We start from the raw sequence: 16,434 nt of genomic DNA, 5'->3' as shown, positions 1-16,434 counted from the left end.
ATTGATTTGAAATGTTGGGGAGGATTTTAGAAATGGAAGAAATTAGGTAAGAGAAAATAAAAATTAATTTGTTTGGACCAGCCAGTGTAGCTCAGTGGTTGAGCATCGACCCATGAACCAAGAAGTCATGGTTCGATTCCTGGTCAGGGCACATGCCTGGGTTGTGGGCTCGATCCCCAGTCAGGGGCATGCAGGCGGCAGCCAATGGATGATTCTCTCCCATCATTGATGTTTCTATCTTTCTCTCTCCCTTCCCCTCTCTGAAATCAATAAAAACATATTTAAAAAAAATTTTTAAAGAGTGTAGATGGATAGATATGTGATAAAGCAATAACAGTAAAATGTTAAAGGTAGAGATTAGATGGCGGGTATATAGGTTTCTACTGAAATCAACTTTTTGTCTCTGCAGATATTCATGATAAAATGTTGAGAAAAAGAAATTGCATATAAAATTTACAATAAGAGTAGCAGTCCAACAAACTATAAGATAGTTTTTAAAAAAACATACACTTTAACTTTATCAGTCATTTAAAGCTTGATTTTATAAAACACGAAAAGACATATTTAATAGTTCTGTCTCATAGAATTTAAAAAATGTAGAAATGGCAATAATTTTCTAGGTATAATTTATAGACATTAAAATCAAATATTTGGAGTTTTTTTCAATATCGAAACTATACAAATAAAATAAGTGGCAAAAGAACCTGATAGCAATATTTTTTTGTTGTGGATTATCAGTTACTTTAGGACCTAAACAAAGATTCTGAATATTCAGACTTCTTTTGCTGTGTTTTATATTTACCTATATTCTGAGTCAAGTTACTTGGCCAAAAAGGTCTGATTGAGGGAGGCAGTTAGCTTTATAGTAAAAGTTTTTCCATCTACAGTTACCACCTTCAAAGGAATTGACATTACAGTGCTAATGTAGTTTGCTGGTTCCTTTTTGAACAGTGGGCAATAAATTATGTCAACCCTATGGAAAGTCAAACAAGTACCAAAAAAATAGAACGATTATGCACAGTTCAGTAAAGAATAATGTTATCTTTTCCCCATCTAAAAATTAATCAATGAAATAAAACATGAACTATAGTTGACTTGGTTTCAGGAAACACACTTGAGAATTCCATTATTGTTCTTGTCTCATCTCTAGCCATGGACAGGGATTTTGTAGGTCATGATGCTGTTTACTCTGCCAATTGCACTAGGGAAGGAACGCAGACAAACTTGCTCAGAATTGGTAATGAACTGTGGTCCGGACTCTTTCCACTTTTCAGGTACAACCAAACCTTTGTCTGTATAAATCAGTAGATCAAATGAACAAGAAACTTCCAACAGCGGCCGAAATGTCACTGTAGCTGTGATCTGTCTGATCACCGAGCAGATTTCAACTTGAATAGCTTTCTGGGACTTTTCTCCGGGTGTACTGTCATCTTTGACAGTCTTGTCACACTCAGTATCAAGCTGCCATCTTTCAAGGGCCTCACCACTTTCAGTATTTGAGACGACTACAACCAGTTTCTGCCCTGAACACTTTACAACCAGTCTTTCAGTTGTTCCGCCCCGTTATTTAGGTATTTCATGAGCTCAGGATCAGTAGCTACAAGCAAGGTGAGTCCATTTTTCTGCACTCGAGGAAAGGTTTCAGATGGACATATGTCACCCTGAAGTATAAAATGCTGTTGATGCCAAATGAGAACTCGGGCCATGGTCTCGGTTCTCCCCCGCCGGGCGATGCCTTGCTCCCCGAGAGCTGCGGCGCCAGGCCAGGCCCACAGACGTGGCACATGCCCACCGCACACGGCAGCCACAGACCTCCGCAGCCACTGCTTTCAAGAGTAACACGTGGCACGCCGTCGCCTCATAAAAGAATTTTTTAAATGAAAATGTTCACATAACTAAAAAGGAAAAGATTCAGATACAGAGAATCCCCACCCCAGTTTCTATAGAGACTATATTCTGTCCATTAAACGTCAAGCTACAGAATAATCTTAATTAAAGAGGTTTAAATCAATTGAGATATATACCTACTATTTTCAACTTTCTTCATAATAATCCCAAAATTTTAAATTTGGAAGAAGAAAAGCTGAAATACTGTGTAGATATAAATGGTGAAAAATCACAATATAAATGATATTAATTTATATAAGATAAAATATTTCATAAGATTTTCTGTGATAAAGACAATTTATCCCAACCCATTAAGATGTATGCATCATAATATGTCAATTTTATGGTTCATTACTGAATATAAAAATATCTTTAATATTCTTACTGACATTCCGGTTGCTATTCTTTTGGCAGAGTAGTTTCTCCAAATTGGGACTAATTAAAGGCAATGCAATAACTACAATGACTAAAGAAAGTTTGCTTCATTTGGCATTAGTGGCAACAGAACACAAATTATGTAAAAATTTTAATTATGGAAGCATAACTAGTGACTCCATTGAAAGAAAGCCAAGAAAATAAATTTTATGAAATAAATATATAATAGTTTATTAATTACATGGGTCTTTATTATTTTACTCTCCCAAACATTACTAGCCCATCAACATGTCACTCAGATATATGCAATAATAATTAAATTTGGCTATCTTTGATATTTTTCCAACCTGCACTCTACACATATTTTTTGATTTAGATAAATACAACTTGCCAAAAGCAGATGCTAGAAGAAATAGAAAACCAGAATAGTACTATTTTTAGGAAAAAACTCAAATTTGTAATTAAACACATTCCCCAAATCTCCAGAACCAGAAGGATTTACTGGCAGATTCTTCTTACCATTTCACATACACTTTTCCAAAAAATAGAAAATATTGGCCTACCTCCTAGCTCATTTTGTAAGTCCAGAATAACTAATAACAAAATCTAACAAAAACACTAGAAAGAAAATTTCAGGTCAGTTACCCTCATAAGTAAAGATGCAAAAGCCCTACATAAAATGTGAGCAAATACTTTAAATCATATATACTTTATGAGGTATAGTATATTTTGAAGTACATAGTGACGATCAGCAATATATAAAAAGTATAACCTATCAGAAACAAGTTGGGTTTATTTTAGGAAGCAGGGATGACTTAACCTTTGAAAATGAAACACTACTTCAGTAGAATAAAAGTGAAAAGAAAACATGATCATATCAATAGATGTATAAAAGACTTTTAATAAAGTTCATTGCCAGTTCATGAAAAAAAGTAACTCTTAGCAAATTAGAATTGGAGAAGTAACTCAGTTATTATCAGCGCCTTATCCATATTCCAGCTGCGACGCTCTCAGCCCATTTTCTATCCTGGGAGGAGAGCAAGTCACAAACACTGGAGAGTTGATGTTTAAGAAGCAGCCTTCAGCCCTGGTGCGGGAAGGGTTGATAAAAACTCCAGATTCCTCTGGCCAGGGTAACGGAGGCATCCTCCATCCAGCCTTTCCGATTTCCCCAGGCACTTAGCTCCAGCTGCCTGCAGTGCTAAAGGGCTGATCCTGAACCCCGAATGTTCTCTCTCTGTATAGCTCTCCCCTCTCCAAGATTTTGCTTCATCAGCACCAGCCAGCCTGTACTCCCCAGACTCATGCTCTTTCTGTGCCACTCCAGTGCCCTCCCTGTGCTGTGGCCTGAAAATTCTCCACAGGCAGTAAGCTGGGGTGGCCACGGGACTCACCCCATCATTCCCCTATTTGAAAATAAATAAAGACCCCCCAAACGAGAACAAGCAATCCCCTGCCTGGAGGCTGTTGGTGCAGAGAAACTGAAGAAAGGCTAACCAGAATTGGGGCATTGGTTAGGGGTATACAATTTGGCTTTCTCTGGTTGGTTTTAAGTTGGAGGTGGGGACAAAAATCAGGGAAGCTGTCATTTATTACTCCAGTCTTGGCCATTTGGGGCTGATAGTTACAGGGGTTATTGTTTGGCTTCCTGGACAGTTTGCCAAACAATAGAGGTCTCACTTCCCGGGGGCTGGTTACTGCACATAGTAGGTTGACCTCCTTGGCTGGTGGTCTCACTTCCTGGGGGCTGGTTACTGCACATAGTAGGTTGGCCTGGGCCGGTGGCTGCAGGTTGTGGGTCAGAGTTCGATTTTTATGTGTAGCCTGGCCGTGGTCTGATTGTGTAGTCAGTCTCACTCCTAGTGCTGCCTCTTGGGCACTGTTTGAAAACTGCCATTTCAAATGCTTTGCTCAGTGTTAGGTTTTGGGTTGTTTGTTTGTTTTGGTGGGAGTGTAAGCTCCAGCGCTGCTACTCCACCTTGGCTGGACGCAGCAGCCTGAGCCTCCCGGGGTGAACTTGGGGTTGGCCACCACCCCGTAATCTCCGTTTGGTTTGCCTCCATCATCTCCCCCACTTCCTCAGCTCCTAGACTTCAACCTTGGCAACCCCTCCACTTGTCTTTGTCGCCGGCACATGGCAGCCGGACACGCCTTACTCCGAAATCTCTGGCGGGGCTCCCGTCTTAAGGAGAGAAGAGCTCCCGCAGGCAGCACGGGAGCCTTCACCAGCCCCCCTGACACCCCACCGCTCTGCTCGGGGCCGTGCCTGAGTCCCGGGCCCTGCGCTTGCCCCGGACCGTGGCAGGGCGCCCAGTGCTTTGCTAGGTCATCTCCTAGGCCGGCGTCTGTGTGAGATAAGATGCTCGAGGCACAATTTAACAAACAGAAACCTCAATCAGAATGAAGTGGGGAGGCCAGGAAGGGAGCTCTCGCACCCGCTGTTGATCACGGGGCCCAAGAGGAAGAGCTTGGTAATAGCTCCCAGCTCCCTCTCCTCTTTTTTGTTTCTGGGACTTGCAAGTGGTTCACCATTAGGCTGCAGATCCAAAACTGCAATTCTTTGTTGTTCCCTAATAAACCCAGTCTTACTGGAGAAATCTCTGTCTCTTTGTTAAAGGCCAGCACCCCCAACCCCTCGTCTTGGTGAGCAGAGCTCTCTGCCCAGCATCAGACACGCCCTCCCCATTCTGTATTTCAGGCAGTCCCTTTAAGACCATTCGATCCACTAGAATCTCTGAAACACCCCGAAACATTACTTAGAGAATCCGTGCCTTTTATTTTTTTTTACATTCACCAGTATAATAGATGGTCATTTTAGCTGCATATAAAGTTCTTCGTCTTGTCCATTTTCTGCTTTCTGTGTTTGTTCAGAATGCCCTGCCCCGTGGCAGGTTGTTTTAGGGGAATTATCTGCAGAACCTAGGAAAATGTCTATTTCCCTGGTATACAATAATGTGTTACAGTTAGTTATTAGATTTGAAAAGTGTTGTTAGCTTTTTGATGAAGATATAGGAGTGTGTATATATAAACATATGTGTGTATGCACACATATACAGAGAAATAAGTGTACAGGTTATTGAATATTTACTGATTGGACACACTTATGTATCCAACATCAGATCAAGAAACAGAAAAATGCCATTGCACTGTATTTATATTTTATTTGGCTGTATCTGCTCTGAAACTGATGGTAAGCTCTATGACTGCATCTCTATTGTCTTCAGGGTTATATCAGAGTGTCCAATCCACACGAGGGGACTAATTTGTTGAAATTTGTTGACTGATATTGAGGAGAAGGAGCCATGCTCTAACTGGCAAGAAACTGAGCCACATCTGTAAAAAATGAAATTCCTTTTTCCTTGGCTGTTACTAATATATTTCTCCCATGTATGTTAATACACAACAGAGCTCAGTAAAATTACTGTTATTGAAAGTAAATTCAAATAACAATTAGAAAAACAAAACAAACTCTCTATTGTACCTGTGGACAAATCTGCCGTGGCTCCTCGCACTCTGGCAAATGTTGGCAATGAAAATGGCTTAGAGTAAGGATGTGTGAAGAGCTGTGTGTGTTTGCAAAGGCAAATGCAATTGGGGGGAAGATATGCACTAAACCTGGCAAATCCACTATTGTCTGGCAAGCCAAGTGACAATAAAGATCTTATCCCACTCCTCTTGGGCTAAAAGGTGAATCATACAGTTCAAGGCAGGAGTAGGGGGCAGTTGGAGCCCCAGTTCTGTGCTGAGTCCAGAGTTTTATCCGTGGTGAATGCGGCTCCTCCTCTCGAAGCGCGTCATCTTGTGTTTATCTTTGAAAGACATAAAGGTGGAGAGACCTGTGGCCTCGGTTTGCTCATCTGCACACTTGGAACACTGTGTTGGGTGTATGTTATTTCAAGTCCTGGACACTCACCAAGATAATCAGGGGATGGCCCCAAGGCCCTGAGCAGAGAAGAACAGACACGAACCAGCCCAGCCTTCCCACCACCACCTTGCTGCCGGGGAGCTGCTGCATTGTTTTTCCTGTCATGAAGGCCATCTTTGTTTACGCTCTCAGGAGGAAGAACTCAGGACCTAGTTTATCTTGTGAAGGAAATGGGGACAGCCTGGTATAGGTGAAAAAAGTGACACCCCTTTTCTAACTAAAGAGATGTGGTGGAGGGCTCCAGTGGGCCACCCCGCTAGATGTGGGGATGGGTGGAGGTGGGGCTGAGTGGGTGGAAGAGAACGCACTGTGGTGTGAGCAGGAGTTGCACTGTGTGTGAATTGTTCCAAATCCTTCGAGCTCCCTGCCAGGGCATTGAAATCCTTGGCTCATTGTGGAATTTGGATCTGGAACAATTTGCTCTAAAGGGGGTTTGGCATACATAAGTCATTATTATTAATAAACACTTGGTGAATGCCAACCATATGCCTGATGCTGAAATACCCCCCCCCTTTTTTTTTCTTTTTCTTTTAGGCTAAGTTACCAAGTAAAGGAGAATGCAACTTGGCCCCTTCTCATCCCAGAAGAGGCGATTTCATAGTCCTCCTGGCCCTACACTTACATCTTTGAACCCCTGGGTGCATTTTCCCAGAGTCTTTTCTATTTCAAGAATACATTTCAGAACATCATAGCTGGCGACTTGAAACTTTGCATCCCTTTCATTATCGAAAGAATAGATTTCTGAGAGGAATGTAAGTGCCTTCTGACTTAGCCTTCAGTCCAACCTGCTCTTATAGGGTGACTCATTTCACACTGGCTGGGTTTAAAGCTATGTGGCACCGAGTGGGGCTGCTTCTAAATGACTGATCTTGAATTACACAGCTGAATCTATAAAAATATGTAGTAGGATGAGCTGTGTTTATTTCCCGGCAGGAACCTGTGTTTAGGAGAATTGGCACCAAAACGAGATACTTCCCCCCTAAAGAAGATTGGGAAAGGGCTGGAGAGAGAATCAAAGGAGCACCTCAAACCTCGAGGAGAAGCAGCCACTTCCTGTGTCTTCATGATGACTTTCATCTCAGAATCTACAAGCACTTTATAAACATGTTCAAAGAAGACTTCACTGACGATTTACAGTAAAGAGACTAGAGGAAAGCAGAAATTCAAGCAAAGGAAAGCTCGCTGCTTCCTTTTTAGTAGAGTTTTGGGGACTCTGGCCTCCAGGTACCCCCATTTCTCTTACTGCCTCTGACATGCCAGGTTCTTCTCTAACCACTGGCTGCATAAATTGCCCTTATTGATATAATTTGAGAAGTCAGGCTCAGAGCTCCCACACCTTCCAGATCCCTTCCTGGCTTGCCCATCAAGGTGCTTGGAAGCTTACCACTGAAGAATAAGCTACTTATTCATTTATTTGTTCAACAAATTCTTATTCTGTGCCTGTTACATATCAGAACAGAGTGAACTAGCCTTGGTATGAGTCTCTGGTACTTCCCATCTCCTAAGATCGTGGCCAACAACACTAATAATCATTCTGCTGTTTCTTGAAGAACCAAGATCACCCCTTCAGTTTGTTTACATCACTCTCTCACTTAAAATTCTTCAGTGGCTCCCCTCTTTGTAAGATGAAGATCGAAGTCTTTAAAATGGTTCCCAAAGCCCTATGGGATCTGACCCCGTTTTCTCTCCAGTCTCTCCTTAGACCAGACTCATCTTTACTCTCTGTCCCCTGACAACATTATCTTTCTTCCAGCTCCCCCAAAGTCCCATAGTCCCTTTGGCTTTAAGATCTTTGAACTTGCTGTCCCTCTGACTAGAATAGTCCCTGATGGTCCCAACATACTCTCTTTACCTAGTTATCTCCTATTTATCCTTGAAATATCAGCTCAGATGCCACTTCCTCAGGAACCTTCCCTTGATCAGTTCTGTGCCTAGTCTAGGTCAACTGCGCCTACTCCTCGCCTTCCTGGGACATGGTCTACTCTCCCCAGTCCTGGTTATGGTTTCCAATTAGAGTCATCTGTGCTATTAACATGTCTCCTCCGACAGACCTTCCTCTCCTGTTGCCTAGTCACATTATCCTGGAGTAAAGGTTGATACCTGATTCTTGGTAGGTACTCAACTAAAATTTCTTAAATAAATGAATACGAGCAGACACATGAAATAAAACGTGTTCTTTACTGTTTTCCAGGCTGAGTATTAGAGCTAAAAGGAGAAATATAGTAGAAAAAGCATGAACTTTGGAGTCAAACAAGGAAAGGGACAATGCCAATTCTTCTCCCCATGTGACCCTGGTAAGGTGCTTAGTAGCTATCATTTATAGAGTGAGTGCCCTTTCCAGGAACTAGGCTAGGTATTTTATATATACTCTCTCATTTAACCCTCACAACAATACTACAGTTTGATATTGTTGTCTTTATCTTATAGATAAGCAGATTGCGAGATTAAGAGATCAATCACGAACTGTGCCAGAGACAGGAGTCAGATTCATGTCTGTCTAGTGACAACTCCTTGAACACTACCTGTATTGTTTAACGTCTGCAAGCTTTGGGCCTTCTCATTCTGTGGTGAGACAATCATTTGTAAGTAACTCTACCACGAGAGCTCGTGTCTCATAACCTTCTCTTCCTATTGTTAAGACTCTTTGCCCAATTTGCCACTCTCAGGTAAATCCCTGTGCTCAGTTGACTGCTAGTGGCAAAATCTTCCTAGGGTGCATTCCTAGGGTGGGATTGCAAATTTGTCAAAGTCACAATTCCCATTAGTTTCAGTTAGCCTTTACTGTACTAAAAAGCACCCCCAAAATGAAGTGGCTTAAAATAACAGCTATTTACTATTTCTCACAATTCTGTGGGTTGCCTGGGTGGCTTCTCAGCCTTGTGTCACCTGGATTCACTCATGTGTCTCTGTTCAGCTGGAGGGTTGGATGAGCTGAAAGGTCCAAGGTGACCTCACTCAGGTGTCTGGTAGTCAGTGCTGGCCGCAGGCTGAGGTGTCTTAGCTGTCATCCTCAGGCTTCCTCACATGGCCCTCTCAGTGCATGCCAAAGGGGAGACAGAAGTGTAGGGCGAGTCTCATGGCATCACTTCTGCCACATTCTGCTGACCAGGGCCAGTAACAAGACAGTCCAAATCGGAGGGAAATAGGAAAATAGCTACCCCTTCTTGAAGAGAGAAGTGTCAGTCTCATTGCAAAGGAGAGTGGGAGAAATTATTGTGAACATCTTTGAAAAAAACAAAACAAAACACAGCACAACATATGATGGGATATGACACGGTGACTAAAAATAATATTCACAAACATTTGCCATCAATACAAGAAAAAAGCCTTATGAAAAATAGGGGGAAAATAATATGTACTATCATCACAGCAATGTGTAGGAGCAAACAAGCCATGCAGAGACTGAAGTGCAAAATGAAAGAAAAGACAACACAAATGAAGAACTTGGAGTGTAACCTTCAAGTCACCTCCAGGATTTACAGCACCAGGCAAACATCCAGAGCAGAGCTGGTGTGGACACCTCCCTTTGGAGACCGACTTGGGGGATGGCATGCTGACGGATGTGGGGTCCTTTTCATGCTCTTCCCAGTGGGGTCTGTCCTGGGTCGGTAGGGCTGGGCCTGCTATCTTCACCTTTCCTTATTTCCCCGCCTCCTTCCAGGTCCTCTCTCATCTTTCCAGCCCGCATCCTGCAGCCTGACCAGAGAAGTCAAGGACCACAGGATGGTGAGGGATGCTGCCCAGAAAGGAGGATTCCCAACTGCAGCATCGCAGAGCAGTCTGCCTGAGGTTGCAGGGGAGCAGCTGGAAGCAGAGACCCCTTGGTGTCCCAGAGCCTGGGCTGCAGAGAATGAGCCTGGAGCGGAGGAGCTGTTCACCCGCAGCTGGGAGAGGCTTCTTCCTTGGAAGGAAACTCAGATCTCAGTTTAATAAAAGGGCACTAGTGCCTTTAGGCTCTCTGGGGGCGCTTGTTCTTTAATGAAATGAAGGCCTTCTTTAAGGCCTCTCCTTTTCTGTAGACTCTTAAGGCTTTAGAACTTCAAAGCAAGCTAGCCTCACAGTGCTCTCATAGTGCCCCGCCCAAGGGCCCTGCCCCCCAGGAGGCTCTGTGTTTAACCAGAAGTTTTTACTGAATGTAGGACTTAAAAAAAAAAAAACTTTTATCTTAGCTTTAATAATTTGTAAATTTGATATTCCATTTTTTATAAATCTGATTGCTTTAGTGAAACAATAGTTCTGTTTCTACTAAATAATGACTTTTCAGGAAAAATAAAAAGACATAGCCTTTTGTGTCTTCACCTGTCCCTGAGCTTGAGTATCTGAGAGTGAGAAATACAGGCATAGCAGAATCGCTCATTTCACAGGTGAGAGACCGAGGCCCCAAGGTTGAGTGACCACTCAGTCACGGACGGAGTGGCCTGGTGACTCTGGCTGGACGCCCCCTCCCCCTTCCAGACATTAGTGCTGGAGGTCCCGCTCAGCCTCAGACTGGAGTTTGGTTGAGAGAAAGGAGACGAGTAGTAATATCTTCCAGATGTCAAGAAGATGACGTTACTTCTGCAGTTTAATTGCTTGTAATAATGAAGGGGTTGAGAGAAGCAGGGAGTAATTAAAGCTTCTGAGTAAAGCAGAAGTTCAGGTTTAGCAAGTTAATGATATTGGCAAGTGCAGAGGACAGGGAACCCCAAAGCCGCAGCTACCCACTCTCTTTGAGACGACTATGGCTATGGTGACTGTTTTTTATAAACCCAAAACACGGCCTGACAAAGGAATCAAAAACATGCTTTAAAAAAAAACACCACTTTTGACTTAGGAATTTATTTTTTATAAGCCTTAACAAAGGAATAAAAATAAATCTATATACTTATACATACAAAGCGGCCTTTGGAAAAGAATAAAAGCACCTATAATTGGGACTTTCCCAGAAAATCTGCCTTATAAATATGCCTCAAGAGAGAAAAATGATTTTTGTTTCTGTGTTGTATCCATGAGTTTGTGGTTTTAGAAGTTTCATTTCGCTGCATACTCACTTCCTCGATCAGATCCCTGAACTCCTGTGGGTCAATTCCCATGTCCTTAAAATGATCAACTTATAAAAACTGCTATGGACCTCTAACGTTTGGAAATGCTATGAATCTATACCTGCCCCTAGCATTTCTTTTCAAATGTACCTTTTGTAGTTTATCTAACAAATTACTTTAGCGGTTGGTAGAAGAGAAGCTGGAGGGACAAACGGCCACTCGCTATGGCCCCTGAGACAATGATCCTCGGGTGGCAGCCGGGCCTCAGGCTTTCCCGCTCGGGGCTGGATGCTCAGCAGCGACAGGGGGTGGCAAATGGCAGACACCCAAAGGTTACTGAATGAATGATTGAGTCCTTACCTGTTGTTACTATGTCTGTTCATTCAGAATATGGCTTTTTTTCTGGAAGTACATATATCGTTTTGTTTAAATACTTTGTAAAGCTTTCAAACTAGAACAAAGGGATCACCTTTATAAGCTCACAATTTACATACAAACTAACACAAATTGATATTCATTTTAATATAAAGCGATGGAAGAAAATAGGGAATGTATTTTGTGAAATCTTTATATGTAGCTAACTGAAATATTTTTAACAGTTTTATTGATATATAATTCACACACCATAAAGTCCACCCAATTAAAGTGCACAATTCAATGGTTTTTAATAAATTTACGGAGTTGCTCAATCATCACAATAATTTTAGAACATTTTTATCACCCTAACAAGAGACTTTCTACCTATTAACAGTCCCTTCCCAGCCACTCTCACCTCGCCTGCCCACTCCCCAGTCCTAGGCAACCACTAATCTACTTTTTTCCCCTATAAATTTGCCTATTCTGGACATTTTACATAAAGTAGAAAAAAACGTATTGTAGCATAACCCCAACTATGACATATTCAATTTATCGTTACGGATATGCATATGCATGTTCATATATGTCTCCAAAGTGAAAGAAGCACACCTAAATATTAAAGTCGACTGTCTTCAAGCATTTAAACTTATCATTATTTTCCAACTTTCTGCACTAACATGTTAGTTCTCTATCAAAACTTGTTTTGTTTTAAGTTTTTAGAACATTTAGATCATATTGATGATGCCAAGAAATGATTATAAAGAGTACATCTAATCTCCCTTTTTTGAAGTAATGAAGTATTAGCCTTAGGTTGAAATGTTTCTACTTAATAAAGAACATTTCTTTTTTCAAGTTTAGCAGCTTTGCCTTTGTCGTACTTTTTTTTCCAATCCTTTATTAATAATTTTATTTCAGCTTATATATGATACAGTTTGTAAAAGGCTGTAAAATCTTTTCTTGAACGAAACCCACTTTAAACATATAGGTAAGTAATATAAAAGATCAATGACTGTAATACAGATGCATTAGCTAGCGGTGGGTGGAGAGGGAGATCATTAGGAACTGAGACCTGTGGTTAGATACATCAGCTTGCCTGTTCAGATTTACTTACAAAGAGAAACACTGACTGTTTTAGAGTCTCTGCCTTCTTTTTTTGTTCCCTTGAGGAGTCCCTTACAAGTCAGGAAATATTTCAAACTTAGGAACTAGACAAATGATATCAGAAGTATGCATAGCATTTATTAAAAATGTGAGATGAACTGAATCAAAAGTTCAAGAGGCAACCTCTGGGAGTTTATCTTGAGCTCTTCCCCCCAGGTGCTTCTAGTGTGCACAGAAGAGCAGAGGTGAGAGGCCAGGGGCACTACAGACGGAGAGACACATGGCCACAGGCCACTTCCCCACAGGACCCTCCTTTTCTGGAGAAGGCACAGGTTGACCAAGTGGCTGCAGTTTGGCAATCTTGAGTTTCTAGATCGCTGTCAGGAAAAGCTGCCTGTCCCTTAGCCAGAACTCCGCCCTATAATCCTGCCTTCCCTCCTGCCCCCACCACAAGCTCAGACCCCAAAGATTTGGGGGGCCCCAGGGACTGAGATTTTATCAACATGGATAAACACAAACATGTGTAAAAACCTAGTGGCCTCACCATGAGACCGCAAACCTACTTTATCGTGCTTTTCCTACCCTTGGCTGTGCTGAGGCCGGATCCGCTTTCTACCCGAGGTTTACTTTTCCAGGATGGCCTCCCTGAGCTCCAGCCTGGCTCTACCCTGGGTCATTCTGGGGCCTTTCTCACCAGGAACACAGCTTCAAGGGCTTAACTTGTCTCAGGCTTGGTCTTGGAGAGAAATATTTTATTCCCAGGTGCAAATGCAGAAAACAGGTAAACATAAGTTGCTTGTTAAAGGGAAAACTGTGAACTTGGACATTCCTTAAAATATGATTTATATTTCAGTGTCAGTTTCTTGTAACATTATGGTTAAAGGGGGAAATAACTTGAACTGGAATTGATAATTTGGTAACTTCTACCCTGCTTTTAGGCTTGTGCACCCAGGAAAAAAACAATTGCTTCTTTATCAAGAGAAAGAAATCTAAAGGCAGTCTCAGATTGCAAATTCGTGAGTGAGGTGTGTGTGTGCGGGGTGGGGGGGGGGGGATTGCAATTCCAAAGATTCTTTCCAGCTCCCATAGTTTCCACAGCCCATCAACAACTTAGACCATCAGCAAGGATTTCCTTCTTTTTCAATAGAAAATAAGTTTCCTGTAAAGCAGATACAATTTATTCTCCTTGAGGTATTGAAAACTAAGAGGCTTCAGGATGATTCCTATGCTGACAGGCTCCTATCTTCAGACATCATGGGGTTGTAAAGGCAGGCACTTGAGTGTGACTGTGACTTGTGTGTGTCTGATTTGTATATATGGAGGTGTTAAATATATGTGCAAGAGTGTGTAAATATTTGTGCAAATATGAATGTGTGAGTTTGTGTGGTGTGTGTATGTTCTGTAAATATCCTAAAATTCATAAGGTCTGGAAAACACAAAGGATTCTGGGGTCTTCCACCTTCTGGTCACTGACTCTAATCATGCTTAGGTTTAGTCAGCCTTCCATCTACCTAAGTTGCTGATCCATGCTGCCAGCTAAGGGGTTGAAAGAAATGGACTGGCGTTCAGTCACCTGCCCAGTGACTGCAAATGGGGTCCCCCTGCCCAGCCTACGACAGCTGGTGCTGATAGGTGGCCAGACTGGCAGAGCCCTCTGGAGCTCCAGGCCTCAACTCACCTCTGAAGGTCTTGACTTCACTGTCACGGCCAGTTGCCAAGCCTCCAGCCTGAGACTAAAGAACACGGTCATCCCTGCCGCCCAGACTGTTCTTTCCGGGAAGAAATGCCGCATGTTTCCGTGCAATTGTGCTACTCCCACCGCTACTGATAAAACCTGATAGGTGGAGAAGTTCTCATATCCACAGAAGAATTTACTGGAGGAAAAGTTTTTAATTTAAGTGATTTATACATTTTCAAAATTTTTTGACTGTCTATACTATTACTGGTAACGTAAGATGGACACTCTAACTTAGCCGACATGATACAGCATGCTTTCTAACTCATATACACTCCCTCCCCAATATTCTGACATCCTTGAATTCAGGGTGCAACTACCTATGAATCGCATGTTACAATTTAATTAGCAGCATATTTCCACTCTTTTCAAAACATAGTATATGGGTATGTCTTTCATGCCCACGGGAGATGACAGCATCTTAGCTTCGATGAAGTAACCCCACATTCATTTATTTAAAGCTTAACGTTTCGAAATTGCACGTATGTGTTTCAAAAGGAGTCCTTGCTCTTTTGGAAGCGAGACTTCTCTGCTCCCGGTCAGAAGGACCCATGACCAAAGCGGAGGTCAGGCAGGCAGCTGAGGGGGTGCCATGAGGAAGCCCTTGCTTGCTGATGCCGCAGGAGGAGGGCATCACCAGCAACCTCACTGTGCATATTCTCAGGTTCCCAGAGGGCAGAGGTCCAGCCTGCCACCTGGGCCCACCTCCAGGGCTGGGGTCCCCTAGCCACCTTGCAGGCAGTTGAGACAGGCCCCCTCTTATTGCTGTGCTGCCCCGATCCTCCCCAGGGCTTCCCTAGGGCCCAGCATCAGCGTTTTTCAGGGATCATTTCTTTGAGTCTTAAAGTAGCCCTTTGAGAAAGGTACTCCTGGCACTTCCATTTACAGATCAAAAAATGGAGGCTACCGGAGATGCCTCATTCCTCATGGGGTGGGGTGGGGCTGGGAGCCGGCAGTACCCCCCCAAAGCCTGCACTGCTGCCGGGGTCTGGGGAAGTCATGGACCCTAACTTGTAGGGCTGGGTTCTCAGCCTGGCCTTGAGCACCCCTGGGAAGCACACATCCCCCCTGCAAGCATTTCACTTAGGGCCCCCTCCCCTCCCTAGCTTGAAAATGTCCCTTTCTTTCTCCTCCATGCTGTAAAAATCCCCAGTGTCTCAGTGGTGGGGAGCCCCGAGGAAAGAATCTGATTAAATGCACTTACATTAAATTGTGGGGGACAGATAGGCTTGGGGAGTTTCATCCTGAATGTTTAAAAAAAGACGTGGGTGAGCATCCAGGAGCAGAGAGTGAGCAGGGGCAATAAAAGCGGCTGGGCAGGGGTGAGAGGGTGGTCATCTCCGGTGCCGGCACGGCTGGGTCCCTGTCATCTCTGCCCGCCGGCCCAGCCTGTTTCCCAGCCTGTGCATCCTGCACCAGCCACACACGCAGAGGAAGCCTGGGGCCTGGCCCCGGCCACGCGGCTCGCTGAGCCTGTGCAGCGGGACAAGCAGCTCTCAGTGCTCTCGCCTCGGAGGCTGGCTGCACACGGCGTTCCCCGAGGGCAAGAGGTGAGCGGCCCAGGCCCCGCACGCGCGCCCCGCCTCAGCTGCTTCCAGGAGGGCAGCCTCCCTCTGCACGCTCACTATTTTAGCCACTTTCTTCCCTTACTGGAAATAATTCCCCCTCCCCCCCGCTTCGAATTCTTTTTGCCACAGCGGGGCTAGTGGCCAAGTCCTTCTCTGAGGCCCCTTGTCCAGGCCCCTGCGGATGCACACAGACAGCGATTGAGCAGCTGCCCGCCGGGCAGCGCGGGCGGAAGACGAGGCCGGGCTCCAGCGAAATCCCTAGTGATGTGGTCACCTGAGCCCGGGATGCCAGCTGCCCAGTAATGAGGGTAAGAGGAAGGGGAATTGCAGCTCCCCAGTGGTCACCCCGAGAGTTAGTGTCTCCCTTGTCTTCTCCTCGCCGTTCCCTCCCCCTTCCAAACATTTTATTTTTCCGAGAAGCAGGTTGAATGGTTCATTTTTGCTTCCATTTTCCCCCTCACAGCT

At 43.7% G+C, this 16,434-nt stretch overlaps 1 long non-coding RNA gene and 1 pseudogene across 2 annotated transcripts; one reads left to right on the top strand and one right to left on the bottom strand.

The window, feature by feature from the left end:
* Positions 1-1,146: 1,146 nt before the first annotated feature.
* Positions 1,147-1,786, bottom strand: LOC308562304 (mitotic spindle assembly checkpoint protein MAD2A pseudogene; annotated as a pseudogene). The gene has a single exon. The product of its transcript is annotated as a mitotic spindle assembly checkpoint protein MAD2A pseudogene (transcript).
* A 5,021-nt stretch (positions 1,787-6,807) lies between these two features.
* On the top strand, positions 6,808-12,354 carry LOC308563042. Its single transcript, XR_013999733.1, has 3 exons — positions 6,808-6,939; positions 8,615-8,769; positions 9,849-12,354. It is a non-coding gene; the product is annotated as an uncharacterized lncRNA (long non-coding RNA).
* Positions 12,355-16,434: the final 4,080 nt, after the last annotated feature.

Source organism: Miniopterus schreibersii, assembly GCF_964146895.1.
Source record: "Miniopterus schreibersii genome assembly, chromosome: 10".
NCBI classification, from domain to species: Eukaryota; Metazoa; Chordata; class Mammalia; order Chiroptera; family Miniopteridae; genus Miniopterus; species Miniopterus schreibersii.
Note: the sequence above shows the minus strand (reverse complement) of the source record. Positions and strands in the feature narration are given on the sequence as shown.